Here is a 16,101-nt window from a genome sequence, read left to right as displayed (position 1 = left end):
TCTTTTTTAGTAACCAAGGTCAGGATGTGCAGGAATAGCACAAAGGTGTGCCAGGAAAGGTTCAGACTGGACAGTGGGAAAAATTTCATTACTGTGAAGGTGGTCAAAAATTGGAACAAGCTTCCTAGTATCACTTCCAGGTTGATGCCTGTGAGTGTTCAAGAGGCATTTGGATAATGCTCTTAGTAATATGCTTTAAGTTTTTGTTAGCCTGAAGAGGTCAGGCAGTTGGACTAGATGGTCTTTGAAGGTTCCTTCCAGCTATTCTGTTCTGTTCTGTTCTGTTCTGTTCTATGCTATGCTATGCTGTGCTGTCCTATTCAATATTCTGTAGTATTCTGTAATATTCTATTCTGTAATATTCTATTCCAACTTGAAGGTATTCTTCCACTTGGGAAAATATCTTAATTTTTGAATTACGTTATTGTCATCTACTTTGCTTGAACCAGGGTACTGATCAAAGCTGGTTCAAAGGTAAGTTTAGAAGGATTTGGGACCAATGCTTTGGCATAGAAAGAAACTGAAATTGAGTCACACTGGACCATAGTCTTCAGTTGCATCTTTGTCTTTGAAAGCCTTACTACATAACAATGAATTTTCTTTGCATAGGTGCTTTTTTTTTTTTTTTTTTTTTTTTTTTCCTTTTATGTGAATCTAGAGTGACAGCATGATAGCATGATACACAAATGATTTTGGAATGTTTTTTTTGATACAGCTATGTTTCTCTCAGAAGATGTGCTGTTATGGGACGTGGTTAAGCATTCAGCATACTGCATGAGATAAAATCCAACGTTAAGGAATCAAGAATGATTTTTTTTGTTTTGAAAACCATAGCAGTTCTTCAGTCTCTTATATCTATATATCTTGAGGAACATCAAATAATAGTAGCATAAATGTGCAATTACCACAGTATGACCATTCCTTTTCTTGAACCATTTCTGATGTGAGAGGTGATGTTGTCAGCTAATAATTGCTTGTTACCCTAGAGCTATGGTAACTAGTGCTGTATGACTTTAAAGAAACATAGATATCCAAAACAGCTGACAAACATTCCTTTAATGTAAAAAATAGATACTTGTTTTAAAATAGGTACTTTGTGAATATTTTTTCTTGGTTGAAAATAGTGCCAAAGAAACAGACAGATATAAAAATAAATACTCATTTTGGTTGACTCAGATAATATTCAGGTTAGATTTAAGGTTTATTTGAGAATGTAAAGAGTTTGAATTTCATCTTCCCTAACTCCCAAGCGCACATTATTGCATGATACGAGGCATCACCTACAGATTTGCATATTTTTCAAAGTGTGGGCAGGGATGTTTAAGTGTGTGATAATTTACAGGTTTAACTTTAGTCTGTAGTGGCAGAAATACTAGGATTAAGAACAGCTGTTGTATAAGTTTATTTACTAGGTTTCCAAGGTTTCAGTGCCTAGCAGACAGTAAAACATACTTCACAATTTCAATTTCACTATTCTAGAACACTGATTTTTTTCCTTCCTTTGTTTCTCCTTCACTCGTTTGTTCCCTCTCTGCATCCTTCAGCAGCTCATCATTCGAAAGATCTGAAAAAAAAAAAAAAAAACACAAAACCAAAACCCAAGGATAGCTGCTTGTCTAGCCCAATGGCTGTAACCCATAGTCTGTCTTTTCCAGCCCAGGCTTTCTTCTTTTGGTGTCTTTTTTGGAGAGAAAAACAAAATGAATAAAAAACAAACCTCACTCCCACCCCCACCCCTGCTCTCCTCTCCTCTCCTCTCCTCTCCTCCTCCACTCCTCTCCTCCTCCACTCCTCTCCTCCTCTCCTCCACTCCTCCTCCACTCCTCTCCTCCTCCACTCCTCTCCTCTCCTCTCCTCTCCTCTCCATCTCTCTCCTTCCTCTCCTCTCCCTCCCCTCTCCTCCTCCTCTCCTCTCCTCTCCTCATCCTCTCCTCCGCTCCTCTCCTCCTCCTCCTCTCCTCTCCTCTCCTCTCCTCATCCTCCTCTCCTCTCCTCTCCTCTCTTCTTCTCCTTTTTTCTTTTTTCTTTTCTTCTTTTCTTTTCTTTTCTTTTCTTTTCTTTTCTTTTCTTTTCTTTTCTTTTCTTTTCTTTTCTTTTCTTTTCTTTTCTTTTCTTTTCTTTTCTTTTCTTTTCTTTTCTTTTCCTTTCCTTTCTTTTCTTTTCTTTTCTTCTTTTTTTCTTTTCTTTTCTTTTTTCTTCTTTTTTTTTCTTTTTTTTTTTTTTTCTTTTTCTTCTACTAAATGTACAAAAGGACTTCACAAACTTCTTAGGAATATGGATTGAAACAGATTGCTCCCAGCTATTCAGGCTAGAATACAGATCTGTTCTGACATAAACAAGACCAAACAAGTATAGATCAGTCAGATCACATTACTGTTACTAGACTCAAAATTTTATGTGAAAAGGGATGCCCTCCTTACTAATTTTGATAACGCTTTGCTTTGTCAAAAGCATTTTGGCATTTATAATAATTATTTACATTGTTTTATTGCAACTGCATGTTATTAAAATAAATATTGTGCTTAAAGAATTCTTCTTTGCTGCTGTAATTGAAATCTGTTTGATAATGTTTTAATACTGTTAATAGTGATAAATCAGAAGAGGTAAATATTCTTTGTTATTAAGTAATGACTGACTTTTTCCTCTCTTACACAACATAGTGACAAAAATAAGACTAATTTGCACCTTAATGTGGATGTTCACAGAATCACACATTAATTTAGGTTGGAAGGGACCACTTCAGATTATCAAGTCCAACCACCTCCATTCCCCTACCCAGCTCAAGCAGGAACACCAGCACAAGTTGTCCAGGAGCATGTCCAGTTGGGTTTTGAATATGTCTACAGAGGAGATGGTTATTATACGATCTCTCTTGTTGTGTTCCACTTTTTGACTACCTTGTGGTGGTTTTACCTTGCTGGACAGCTGAAATCCACCACAACCACTCTCTCACTCCTCTTCCTCAGAAGAAGAGGAGAAGAAAGTATGCTGGAAAGAAAAACAAATAAACAAAAAACCAAAATGGGTTGAGATAAGTTTAATTTACTTAAAGGGAAAAGGAAGGAAAAAAAAAAAAAAAAAGGACAATCAGAAGCACAGAGAGAATTCTCTACTTCCCATCAGTGAGTGATGTTCGGCCATGTCCTGGGAAGCAGGGCTTCAATATGTGTAGCGGTTGTTTGGAAGGACAGACGTCTTCATAATGAGAGCTTATCAAAGCTTCTCTGCATGAGGTCTCTTGGACAGACTGGATGGCATCCCCTGGACCGGGGATGCCTGTCTGACTCCAGACTCTGTGACGTGGATCATTTATGAACAGAGGTTTTTCATCCTCAATTAGCCCTACTCCTGGGAGCAGGCCAGTGGTTCTCGTACTGGTAACACCTCGCACAATAGGTACATAGGTGTGCATACAGGTACATGATCATATGTATATACTTGCTTTACTGTTAGTAATTCTGCAGTAACTTGTAGCATGTATATTTGTTTTACCAGTAGTAATTTGTAGCAATTTTTAATAAACAAATTCATGGAAACTGAGCCACGGTGTCCTCGTGTATCATAGAATCTTACAAACCCAAGTCTGCAACTATCAGACACCCACAGGTTGGGCAACCCTCATAAGGCTGTGGTCATGACACTTCTGGTATCAGGAGTGTGGGATTCCTGTAGGCTGGTTTCAATGGTAATGACTAAGAAAAAAAGACATTGAGTTCCTCAGTCTTTTCTATGTAATTTGTCACCAGTTCCACCTTCCCATTCAGCAGTGACCCACATTTTCCCTAGTATTTCTTCTGCTGTTCATGTATTTGTAGAATCCTTTATTTCTGCCCTACACACCTCTTATGAGATTTAACTCTTGTTGGTCCTTGACTTTTGTAATCCAATCCCTGCACAATGGCACAACTCCATACTATCCCTTGGTCACCCACCCCTGCTTCTGCTTTGTATACACTTGTTTTTTTTGTTGTGGTTTAGCCCGGCTGGCAGTCAAACACCACACAGCCGTTCGCTCACCCTCCCCCCTCCCTCTCCGGGATGGGGGAGAGAGAAACGGGAAAGTGAAGTCTGTGAGTTGAGATAAAGACAGTTTATTAAGACAGGGAAAAGAATAACAACAATAATAATAATAATAATAGTATTAATAGTAATAATGTGTACGAAATAAGTGATGCACAATGCAATTGCTCACCACCCGTTGACCGATGCCCAGCCTATCCCCGAGCAGCCGGCCACCCCTCCACCCCGGCTAGCCACCCCTATATATTGTTCAGCATGACGTCAGATGGTATGGAATACCCCTTTGGCCAGTTTGGGTCAGCTGTCCTGGGTCTGTCCCCTCCCAGCTCCTGCTGCATCCCTAGCCTGCTCGCTAGCAGGACAGAGAGAGGCTGAAAAGTCCTTGGCTTGGTGTAAGCACTGCTCTACAACAATTAAAACATCAGCATGTTATCAGCGCTCTTCTCATTCTAATCCAAAACATAGCACCCTGCCAGCTACTAGGAGGAAAATTAACTCTGTCCTAACTGAAACCAGGACATTTTTATGCCTGACTTCAGTTAGAAGGTTCTTGTTCGTCCACACAGGCCTCCTGCTCCTTTTGCTTGATTTCCTTCTTGTCAGGATGGACCTTTTCTCAGCTTGGAGGAGGTGATCCTTGAATACCAACCAGCTTTCCCGGACCATTTTTCTTCAGGACCTTATCATATCGGATTCTTCCAAACAGATCTCTGAAAAGATTGAAGCCTGCTCTTCTGTTGGAAAGAGGAGCAATCCAAGGGATTTTTTTTTCCGCCTCTCTCTTCTTTCAATCCAGAACTCCATCATGTCCTGATCTCTACATCCAAGGCAGCCCTGACTTTCACTGACTTTCAGCTGTTTGACTAGTTTTTGTAGTTTGTAAATATCAGGTCCAGCAGAACACCTCTCGTTAGTGGCTCTTCAGTTACCTGTTCCAGTAAGTTGTCCTAAAACACTTAAAAAAACTATCAGGTTGCATAAGCCCTGTTGTATCATCCATATAGAAAACATCAGGGTGATTAAAAGCTCCCATGAAGACCAGAGCCCATGAGCATGAGGCTTCTTACAGTTGTTTGAAGAAGGCCACATCTACTTCTTCCTGATTAGGAAGTCTTTAGCAGATAGTACAATAACTCCCATGTTGGTCTGCCCACTAGTCTTCACCCAGAAGCACTTGACTGATGCCTGAGCCATCCCAAGGCACACTTCCATGTTTTCCAGATGTTCCAAATAAAAGGCAACTCACCCTCCTCACTTTCTCAGCCTCTCCTTCCTAAACAGCCTATATCTCTCCATTTCAGCACTACAGTCATGTGCACCATTCCCCATCTTTGTGTAGTCTTACACCTTTGTGTAGCCTCAATATAGTTGTAATGGCAGAACCATAAAGAAAAGGAGCCTTGAAGGAGGCTTGTTGCTTTAATGATAAGAAAGAAAAAAAACCTTGGCTCGAGGCAATCTTTTGCTTTACTTATTTATATGATCGAAATAAGATTTCAAAAATGGAAACAGCTAGTGCCTGTTTTGTATTAGTATGACAGGTTTAAGATGTAGGGAGTGCAAGACTTTGGCTTGGAACTGACTGGCTGATTAAATTTGATAGCCTTCTAATACCATTTTATAAGACTTTGCAGAGGTGTATAGTACACAAATGTGACTGCACGCTGAATAAGCTCTTATACACAGTTTTTTAATACCATTACTGTGCAGGCCAGGCTCTGAAATTTATTCTTTGACTAAAAGATTTGATATATTTTATTTATGCTGAGATAAAAGCACATTGGAAATATCAAACTTTTCACTTATTTGAACCGCATTAACTAGTAAAATGTTCGCTTTGAAGACTGTACAGGTGTTTGTATATATTTTGAAAATTACTTACAAGAGATGTAGTTGAACCTCTTCCTGTTTTCTCTTTTTTATCAGCAGTAGTTTCTTACTCCAGTAGTACCAAAACATAAATCAAATTCACTTTTATCAATCAAAGTTCACTTAAAGGATATTTCAAGTGTAGCGACAAAAGGCTAATCCAATAACTTCTCAACGTAAAACATGACATTTACAAAATTACTTTCTGTAGGTATAAGATAATTCTTTCATTTCTTCTGTTCCAAATGTAATCTTTCTCTCCCATTCCAAACAGGTTTTTCTACACAGAGGACCATTGAAATAAAAACTTTTTTTTTTTTTTTTTTTAATAACATTGGTTTGTATAGCAACATAGCAATGTGATAAACACAAGGTAATTAGGGCTAATGAAAGATATTCTGAGTGATGCTTGAATATGCTCAAATGTAAAATATATATATATTATAAGATAGAAGCTGTATTCCTGCTTAATGAATGCTGGTTGTTGTTGTTGTTGCTGTTGTTTTGCAACACTAGAAATTTTAAGATACAAATAGAGAAACAGTAAGCAAAAATGAAATCTTATGTAGGTAGATACATGTCCAGAAAGAATATATTTTAGCAAAGAATACATGTACATATGAATTAATCTTTAACAGAACTATTGATAGGATCAATGTATTCTACAGAGAACAGAATGACACATGTTAAAGGATGTACTTAGTCAGAAACATAACTGATTGGAACAGAATCACAGAATCACAGAATGGTTAAGATTAGAAGGGACCTCTGGAGGTCATCTGGTCCAACCCCACTGCTCAAGCAGACACGTTTAGAGCAAGTTGCCCAGGACAAGGCATTTGAAGATCTCCAAGGAAGGAGACTCCACAACGTATCTGGGCAACCTGTTCCAGTGTTCCATCATGCACACAGTAAAGTGTTTCCTGATTTTTAGATGGAACTTCTTGTTTTCCAGTTTGTGTCCAGTGCTTCTTGTCTTGTTACTGGGCACCACAGAAAAGAGCCTGGCTGTGTCGCCTTTGTACCCTCACTTCAGGTACTTACAAACATTGACAAGATCCCCCCTGAGCCTCTACTTATTACTTTGTGGTAAGAGCCAAAAAGAAGGACATGATGGGAAGGTCTGAATAAACTCAAAAGACAGGGAAAGAAATTTCTGTTATTGGGTTTATACTTACCATTTAGTTAGTTGAGTTACTATTCTCATCATAGACGGATATCACTTGACAAATAGGGGTAATGAAAAGATACCATGATGAAAAGAAGCATTTAATGCCCTTTTTGCCTCAGTTTTTATTATTAATGATAAGCCTTGTGTTACCCAGTCCTGCGCATTAGAGGATCATGACTGGGGAAGCAGTGACCAGTGACTTTTAATTTCTTGACACTGAAACTGTAAAGACCAAGATCTATCAGTTGAATGTAAGTCCACTGGACCTGACTGGATTCAGAGTACTGAATGAATTAGCAGATGGCAGATGTTATAACAGGATCTCTCTGAATTATATGTCAAAGGTCTTGTGATCTGAGAAGGTCCCCACTAACTGAAACCTAGCCAATGTTTTACCAACTTACAATAAGTGTGGCAATGGCTGCACCAGGGGAGGTTCAGACTTAACATTAAGAAAAGCTTTTTTACCTTGAGGACAGTTAGACACTGTAACAGGCTTCCTAGAGTGGTGGTTGATGTCCTGTGACTGTCCGCATTTAAGAGGCATTGTTAACACTCAACTGTATGTTTTAACTTTTGGTCAGCCCCTAAGTAGTCTGACAGTTGGACATGATGTTCTTTCCAATTAAAAATACTCTAATTTATTCTACATATGTTTTGGAAGGACAGGATTTTTTTCCCAATATTATTTGTTTCTTGGCCTTCAGTAACGTAACACATACACAAGAGTTTATTCGTCACAAAGCTAAGGAATGGATATATACTCACACAGCAATCTAAATAAAATAAAATAAAAATGTCTAGCTGCCAGCTGCCCAGACTGCCACTCTTCCACTCCTGCTCCTCCACAGGACAGAGGGAGAAAGTGAAAGACTGTCTGAAAACATCTGCCAATAACTCTTCCAAATGTTCTTGTGAATTAATAAATTCCATGTATTTTTCAAGGTGGTTAGGGAGGGAACTCTTTGAGTAGTGACTTTGAATTGCTTTCTTTGCCTCTTCTTAATTTTTGTATCTCCCTCCAGGCAAATTAGTTTCCCTGCTATCTTGAGTCAAATTAGGCCTTGAATTAATAATTCCCTACCCAACCCTGTACCCCCATTATAGCTTCTCCCATTGGTGTGGGAGAATTCAGGGAGGACAGTGTTCACAGTGAGTGTACTGAGTCCCATTGGAAAATGGTAGCTCTCCCTTTTCCAGGACATGAAGGTCACAACTGTGTATTACAAGCATTCATACTCTCAGCCTGTCACTGTTATATTGCTATCGCTCTCCTGAGCTTGCAACTAGAATGACAGTAGTGACAGTAGCACGTAATTCCATATCAGAGGGGAAACAGAATGAGGGTAAGGAGAAAAGAAAATAAATATTAAAGCTTTTCTGAAAGAAAAAAAAAAAAAACAAAAAAAAAAAACTTTTTTTTCTAGGTCATTTATGGTAAAGTCTATGTCTTAACACAGATTTGATTAGGACAGGGCAGAGTTAGAGGGAAAAAAGAAAAAAGAAAAAAAAATCTTTTCCAAAAGAAACTACAATGTTAATGGCAATCTTTTTGGCAAGGGAGCAAGCAAATATGCAATCAGTATCTCCAAAACCAAATGAATTTCACAGTAGAACATAGTATTTATCATGGTTTCATAGCATCCAACATGTACAATTATTCTCACTGTAAATGAGCTGTGTTCACAAATAAGAGGTCCAGTAAACTACTGACCTTCCCTTCCCTTCCCTTCCCTTCCCTTCCCTTCCCTTCCCTTCCCTTCCCTTCCCTTCCCTTCCCTTCCCTTCCCTTCCCTTCCCTTCCCTTCCCTTCCCTTCCCTTCCCTTCCCTTCCCTTCCCTTCCCTTCCCTTCCCTTCCCTTCCCTTCCCTTCCCCTCCCTCCTCATTTCTTTCATTCTTTCTTTCTCTTGAAAGTTCTGGATGAAAATCTCTCAGAAAGGTAAAGTGAGTTTATCACATCTATCAAGACTGAATTCTGAATAAAAGCCAAATAAACATAAACAAAAATAATAAAAACATGCAATTACCATCTTCCAAAATTCATCCCAGGATCTTCTAGTCAAGCTAGATTGTTTTGACTCATCCATGATTTCTGAGGTTATTTTTTCCTTGGGAACAGTGAAATCCATCACTGGCATAGCATTATAATCTTATGTGAAATCTTTCCTAATCTCATTTTGCTCCTGCACTAAGCACAGACAGCTCAAATGTCAGCACCATCTTGGCACCACACACCCGAAGAGAAAGTACTTGCTGAATCAGGAAGGATATTGCCAGCTGAGATTTCCACCAGCTGGAAAGCAGTAGAGCTGCCAACACGTAGTCAACGTTACAGGGTAAAACCAATTTATTGATAATTAATTTTACCACTATGTTTCACATAAATTCGGAGAAAAACATTACATGAAAATCTACAGTGCTAGCGAAGAATGCCCAAGAGTGTGTTGTGGCTATATATGAACATATATACACTCTTTATGCAAATATAGAGTTAATATTATAAAAAATAAAATAATTATAAAGCAATATATTATGTACCCATATATCATATGAATATATCATGCTCACGTTACACATTTTTATTTATAATATTTATGAACATTACATAGGCATATATGAACTTCTAGACAGAATAGAAACATCTGAAAGACAATAGAATCATACCATATCATAGAATCATAGAATGGTTTGGGTTGGAAGAGACCTTAAGGATCATCTAGTTCCAAACCCCCTGCCACGGGCAGGGATGCCACCTACTAGAACAGGTTGCCCAGGGACTTTTCCAACCTGGTCTTGAACAAGTCTAGGGATGGGGCAACCAAAACTTCTCTGGGCAACCTGTTTCAAGTTTCTCTGAGTGAAGAAAGAGACTTGGTAAGCATTTACTGGAAGTTAGCAGAAGCTGGATTTGCAGAAACTAAAAATCAGTTCTATTTCTCTGATGCATTTTACTCTTTTTAGTTTGTATATTCCTAGCAAAGAACCTCTGCTTTTCTGAACGCTGTTCCCTTTTACCCATGGACCCCACAGGGAACTTTCTCAGACAGTCTTTTTCTGTGTGTGTGTGTGTGTGTTTGTTTTTATTTTTTATTGGATGTATTCAGGTTGGTGTCTGTTAATTTGTGATATAGATTATGCTTGTGAATAAAAAGACTAGACTGTTTTTACATTTCCCATTAATTTCCTGACCTCAACTCTATTTCACAGGAAATTCTGCTTTTAAAGAAACAAAATATGATAAAAACTGTTAGAGCATACCTTTATAGTTACCACGTATTTAAATTCTCCTCCTTTATTCTGATATAAAATGATGATCTTGTGAGAAGAAAACAGGGTCCTGCTCTGCAGCTGTCTACATTGAAAAACAAACAAACAAACAAACAAATCATTCTTTCCCTGTATAAGCCCATGATGAATCAACATCTTGAATACCAAATGTGATTTGGGTCACTCCATTTCCCAAGGGTACCATGGACCTACCTTCCAAGGTCACTCAAGGACAGAGAGACAATGGAACTGGAAAAGGCAAAGAGAAGTGCAAGGCAGATAACTGGAAATATAGAATAAGGAAAGATTAAGTTAAGATTAAATGGGGTAGCCTGATAAAACAGATGAGGTGTGATTCTGGTCTGCAAAATCAGGTTACATAAAATATGAATTTGAAACAATCAATATTTCGTAAAATCCAAGAACCAACACATATCCAGTGAAATTTATAGGAAGAAATTTTAGAGGGAACATTTTTTCACATAACATAAGCTTCATAGGTTTAGAGTGTCTTGAGTGTCAAATACATAAATGAATTCAAAAGGGTATTCATGAGAAAAAGATTCATCAAGATTGTTAAACATGATGGTTGCTTATTGTAAGCAGTTAAAGGATACAGTGGGACATGTATCACTATATATTTGTCCTCTTACATTTTCTAATAAACACATCTGATGGTGCCCTTGGAAAAAGGAGGCAAGGTTAAATCTTTGGCCTGATTTGATGGTGCCATCCTTTAACATTCTTACACAGAGGCATAACAAACTCTTTTAATCAACGAGACATGACTGATGATGATGAAATCAGAAGGCCTGAAATTCCCTGTAGGTATATTTTATTAAAACGGGAACTTAGAAGATTAGACTGAACTTGTGTAAGTCTGAAATTAAAATTTATTTGCTGTATGGGCACATACAGTATTATAAGTATGCGCATATTCAAAATAACAATACTATTTAGCAAAATGAAGGAAACAGGGAAAAAGATGCAGGGTACAGTTGTCTTGAGCTTGTTCTTCTGCAACACATAAGGGAAAATAACCACTAACTGCTGGTGAATCATTGTAAGAACTGGACTTCCTGACAGTAGATCTCTAGTCATTGTAGTTTTCTTTTGTCCTGCACTTTCTTGGACAGTGTGCCTGTTCTTTCCTTGATATTTATGTGTCCAAACTTCAGATACTTACTTGCAGTTTTAACAAGCTGCTAACATTTTTTTCATGCATGCAAAGAAGAGCAGGGAGGAAGTACTTTTTAACAATTTATATCTCAGCAAAATTCATATGGAATTTCCAGGGACTTCTCAGCCAACAATATTAGGGGAAAACTGAAGATATGAAGATTTCTCAGAGAATGTATCTCAGACAACCTTTTATATTACAGAATGCTAGGTGGTTCAGTACAAGTAATGACATTTAGTGTCTTCTTAAACTTTCATTAGTGCTACAGGTTTTATTTTACATTCTCCACATCACGTCAGTGCCTATATATATAGAGAGAGAGAGAGAGTAGGACCTGGAATTAGGACTCCAATGTTTCTTGCATCTCACTCTCTATTTTCCCTGCTATACTTTTACCCTAAGAATCTTTCCTGACCGATGACAGAGTCAAGAAAATTGGGCTAGTGGACATGTGACCTGATGCATAGCTACTATAGACTTTGCTTGAGCAAGGGGCTTGGACCAGAGTACCTCCAGAAGTCCCCGCCAAACTCAACCATTATGTGATTCTGTGATTCTGTGATACCATAGCTTTATTTGTGCTAAGCTGAGCACACAGGAATTCCAGACAGTAACAGTGACTTTATTTGTCCCTTTTAGTGAATAGAGTTGTGGGTTGGATATTTTAGCTTGCTGCTGTTTTTCATGCACCCTCAGCTGAAATTTTCATGCACCCTCAGTATTGGAGGGAGAGCTCCCTCTGAGACAGACCCTGGTCTGAGATAAGCTCTTTGGGCTTCCCACTAGGCCTACATGTGCAGACACTTCTTCACTTCCCTTCTAATTCAAATATAAATAGATAAACTAAAAGTACCTGTGATCAAATTATTAAGTTAGACTGTAAGAGAGTAACAATGAAGCTTCACAAGATTAGTAGCAGTCCTAACTACCTAATATCAGTCCCTGCCAATGCTTAGTTAAGACAAATGTCTGTGTGCTAATTAAAAAACTGTCTGTGGAAGGCCTAGAACTCATGCCTATGAGTATGACTGTGAATGTATCCAAACTACTTTCTCTTTGGAGTGTCTAACACTACCAGGTTCAACACTCCTTGTTTCTTGAATCCTGAGTGGCAGGTCAGTGTTTTCCACCACCAGGGCTGACTTCTTTTTGGCAAAGCAATTTTTTCTCCATATCTCAGCATATTAAACAAATAAAGAGTACTTCTTACCATCTAGAAGAGACATTTAGCCCTATCTTGAAGGAAAGCGCAAAGTCACTGGTGAAATGCTCTTGACCTCGAATAAGAACTGTATCAGGGCCTGATGGAATTATATTGCTAAAGAATTGAAATTATAGAGTCATCTTACTAGTATGACCAATTGCTAATGTTTGAGGCTGACCTCTATAGAAAGGATGTCTGCTTAAAGTCGAGGCACGTCATGGAACAAAGTCTATTATAAGTATTATACCTATGAATATTACATCATTCTACACTAAGTCTTATCACAACCACCATTGAACAGACTTTGAACACAACCTTTTAGAAACATTTCATTTATAAAATAAAAAATAATAATAAAAAAATCCTGCAAAGTTTCAAGTATCTGCTCATTTCTATGTAGATCCGCAAAAATAAGATATGGCAATCAGGCTGGCATATATTATCTTCCCAGCCCTAACACCCCTATCTGGAGGCAGATCCTGACCTCAACGAAGTCCGTGTAAGTACTCTCATTGACTGTAATTTGTACAGGGATCTACTAGGTATGTGCTCTGAAAAAATTACAATTTCACAAGAAAAAGAATGTACTCTGCAGCAGGAAGGTAATACTTGACATCACTTGTAGCAGACTGGAACTGATGAATAGGTCAGCTGTGCTCACTCAGGCTAAGCAGAGGGGTCAACAGGATGCTTCGTAATGTTATCATATTTTCAAAGAGGAAACTGTCATCTCCAGAAAGGAGCCATCTGTTAAAGGTTAGAATCAGAGAGTAAGAGAATTTTTCCCTAACTAGTATTACCAGCACAAGGATATTCATTGCAGCTCTTTGAAAGGAAAGGAATTTGCTTATGAAAGGAAAAAAAAATGTATGAAAAGAAAAGGTGAGAACAAAAAGTTGTCCCAGGGAGAGCATTCTTCAGGGCAACAGGAAGGTTGAAAATCAGATGGAAAGTTGTGAGTCAGGAAACTGTGTTCAGTATTGCAATATTGCCACTTATACTGGGCAGGCCCAGAGTGAATGTATTTCCTCTTTCAAACAATTCCTTTCTCTAGCATGTTTTTGTATGAATGTAGCATTTATTTATTTATTTTTAATTCTTCAAAAAAACAAAACACGTAAATAAATTTAATGTTAGGCACCCAAAATTAAACTTTTAAACTACCATATAAACATAGGATTCTGTTAGCAGTTCTGCTCCAGAATCCTTCTGCTGCAGGATAGATGTCAGTGAGTCTGGCACACATACAGTGCTTGGCATTGGTTATTCCTTCAACTCTTGAATGTTAGTTAATGCCTCTCAACTAAATGATTAATGGCACTAAGTCTGTTCCAGTGTGAAGCTTAAAGTATTTATGATTTATTTCCTTTACATCCACTCAACCTTAAATTTCTGTGTACTTGGACAGCATATTATCAACAGCTTAGAGTGCATACACACAAAAAAATAAAACTTTAACTGGGAAAGCTAACTCCTCCACTTATTCTCTGTGAGGGCTTCATGGGCATGGAGGCTTTAGAAGGCAGGATTATCATCATGGGAAAGTAAGACTTGATCAGAAACCTTGTTATAACAGAATGGTTGAGATTGGAAGGGACCTCTGGAGGTCATCTGGTCTGCCTCCCCTGCTCAAGCAGAGACACCTACAGCAGGTTGCCCATGTACATGAAAGTTAATTCTAAATTCTGATTTGTAAGATCGAGTTATTGAAACCCTGTCTATGGCTTGTGAACATACCAATCCTTATGCTATTAAACATTTTCCATCGGAACTAGCACAGGGTTGACAAAACAAAGTAATCTCAAGATATAATGTGCAGGCCCCAAAAAGTAGTTAAAATATTGGGTTCACTTCTTGGGTATGTGTGATAGAAAGTGTTCTGATACTGAATTAGTTCTCAAAGCGTGCTTTTAAAAGGTTCAGCTGTACAACTCAAAGTGAGTAAAATTTGATAAGATAAAAACTTACTTGTAAGTAAAAAAAATAAGATGAATTTACATTAGTGTGTTGAGTAGTGTGCTCAATAGTTACTATCCTACACACAGTTAGCAAAATTAACTGTCTGCTATACACTTCAAAATAGAATAGAAAAAAAAAAAGTTAAAAGTAACTGTAGTATACTTTTAGGTAGAAGAGAAGAAGAGAAGGGAAATATGTGTGAGAGAAAAGTAGAGTAGGATGGGAGGCTATGAAGGATATAATAGCAAGAATAAATTCATTAGGTGAAAGAGAAGAAGCTTACAGAGACACTGATTTGTTTTCTGATTTGTTGCCATACATGATAGAAGAACACGTAGGGTTAACTAAGGTTACATAGCATTTGAAACCACAGTACATCATACTGTACCATTGTAAGCATATTTTTCAAACATTAGCAAGCCACAAATCTAAAACACATTGCTTGTGAAACTGAACCTGCTTTACAGTTTGCAATATAAGAGAAAATGTATCATTTAAACTGACATTTGGACTAGCTGTCAACCAGAAAACTCCTCATGTCAGTTGCAGCGTATCGTATCATCCTTTATTGTCTGAAGCCAGAATGATAAAGTGAAAGTGTTCAAGGCAACAGTAGTTAGAATATACTACATTTCCTGACCAATTTGACTTTCTATGATATCCTGAAGGAAGTGACAAATGTAAATGATTTAACTTGCTTAAGCTTAATTGAAGGAAAGAAGAATCAATTGCATTTGTTTATTATTATTATTATTATTATTATTATTATTATTATTATCATCATCATCATCATCATCATCATCAGAACATTATATCACTGTCCACTTAATCACTACAAGTGATTAATGTCACTAAAATACATCAAGACAGATAAGAAAGAAAGAATTTGGCAATGCCAATATTGCTGCAGGGATTTCAGTCTGACCTTTAAGATACCACAGAACTTTCATTACATAAAACTGACAATTGCATTGAGATTTTGAGAGACATAAATGAACAGTGCCACAATCATTGGACTTTTCGTAGAAATCTCAGCATGAAATCCCATTTTAATGAACCTTAATTTACTGTTAACTTAATCTTTGTATCTTTGTTGACCTGAGTTCTGGAAACACCTTTTGTTTGTTTGGTTGGTTGGTTTTGTTTTTGTTTCTGTTTAAAAGTATATAAAGTATTGCTTTGAAAAGATCACTCTAGAATTTTACATTTTAAAAATCAAATTTTGTACAAATTTTGAAATATGTATTTTTTTCCTTTAAGGTGCATTTTGTCATCTTTGTGTTTTGAGAAACGTTTTCACAAACATTTGGAATAAAATTGAAACCGTTTTCTACTTTTTTTTTTTTTTTCATATGTTTCTTCAAAATACAGTACCTGCAAATAATTTTGTATATATATATATATATAGTTTTTTTTGTATGTGTCTACTT

This window comes from Cygnus olor, chromosome 2 (genome assembly GCF_009769625.2).
Source record: "Cygnus olor isolate bCygOlo1 chromosome 2, bCygOlo1.pri.v2, whole genome shotgun sequence".
NCBI lineage: Eukaryota > Metazoa > Chordata > Aves > Anseriformes > Anatidae > Cygnus > Cygnus olor.
The sequence above is the reverse complement of the archived record's forward strand: the minus strand, read 5'-3'. Positions refer to the sequence as shown.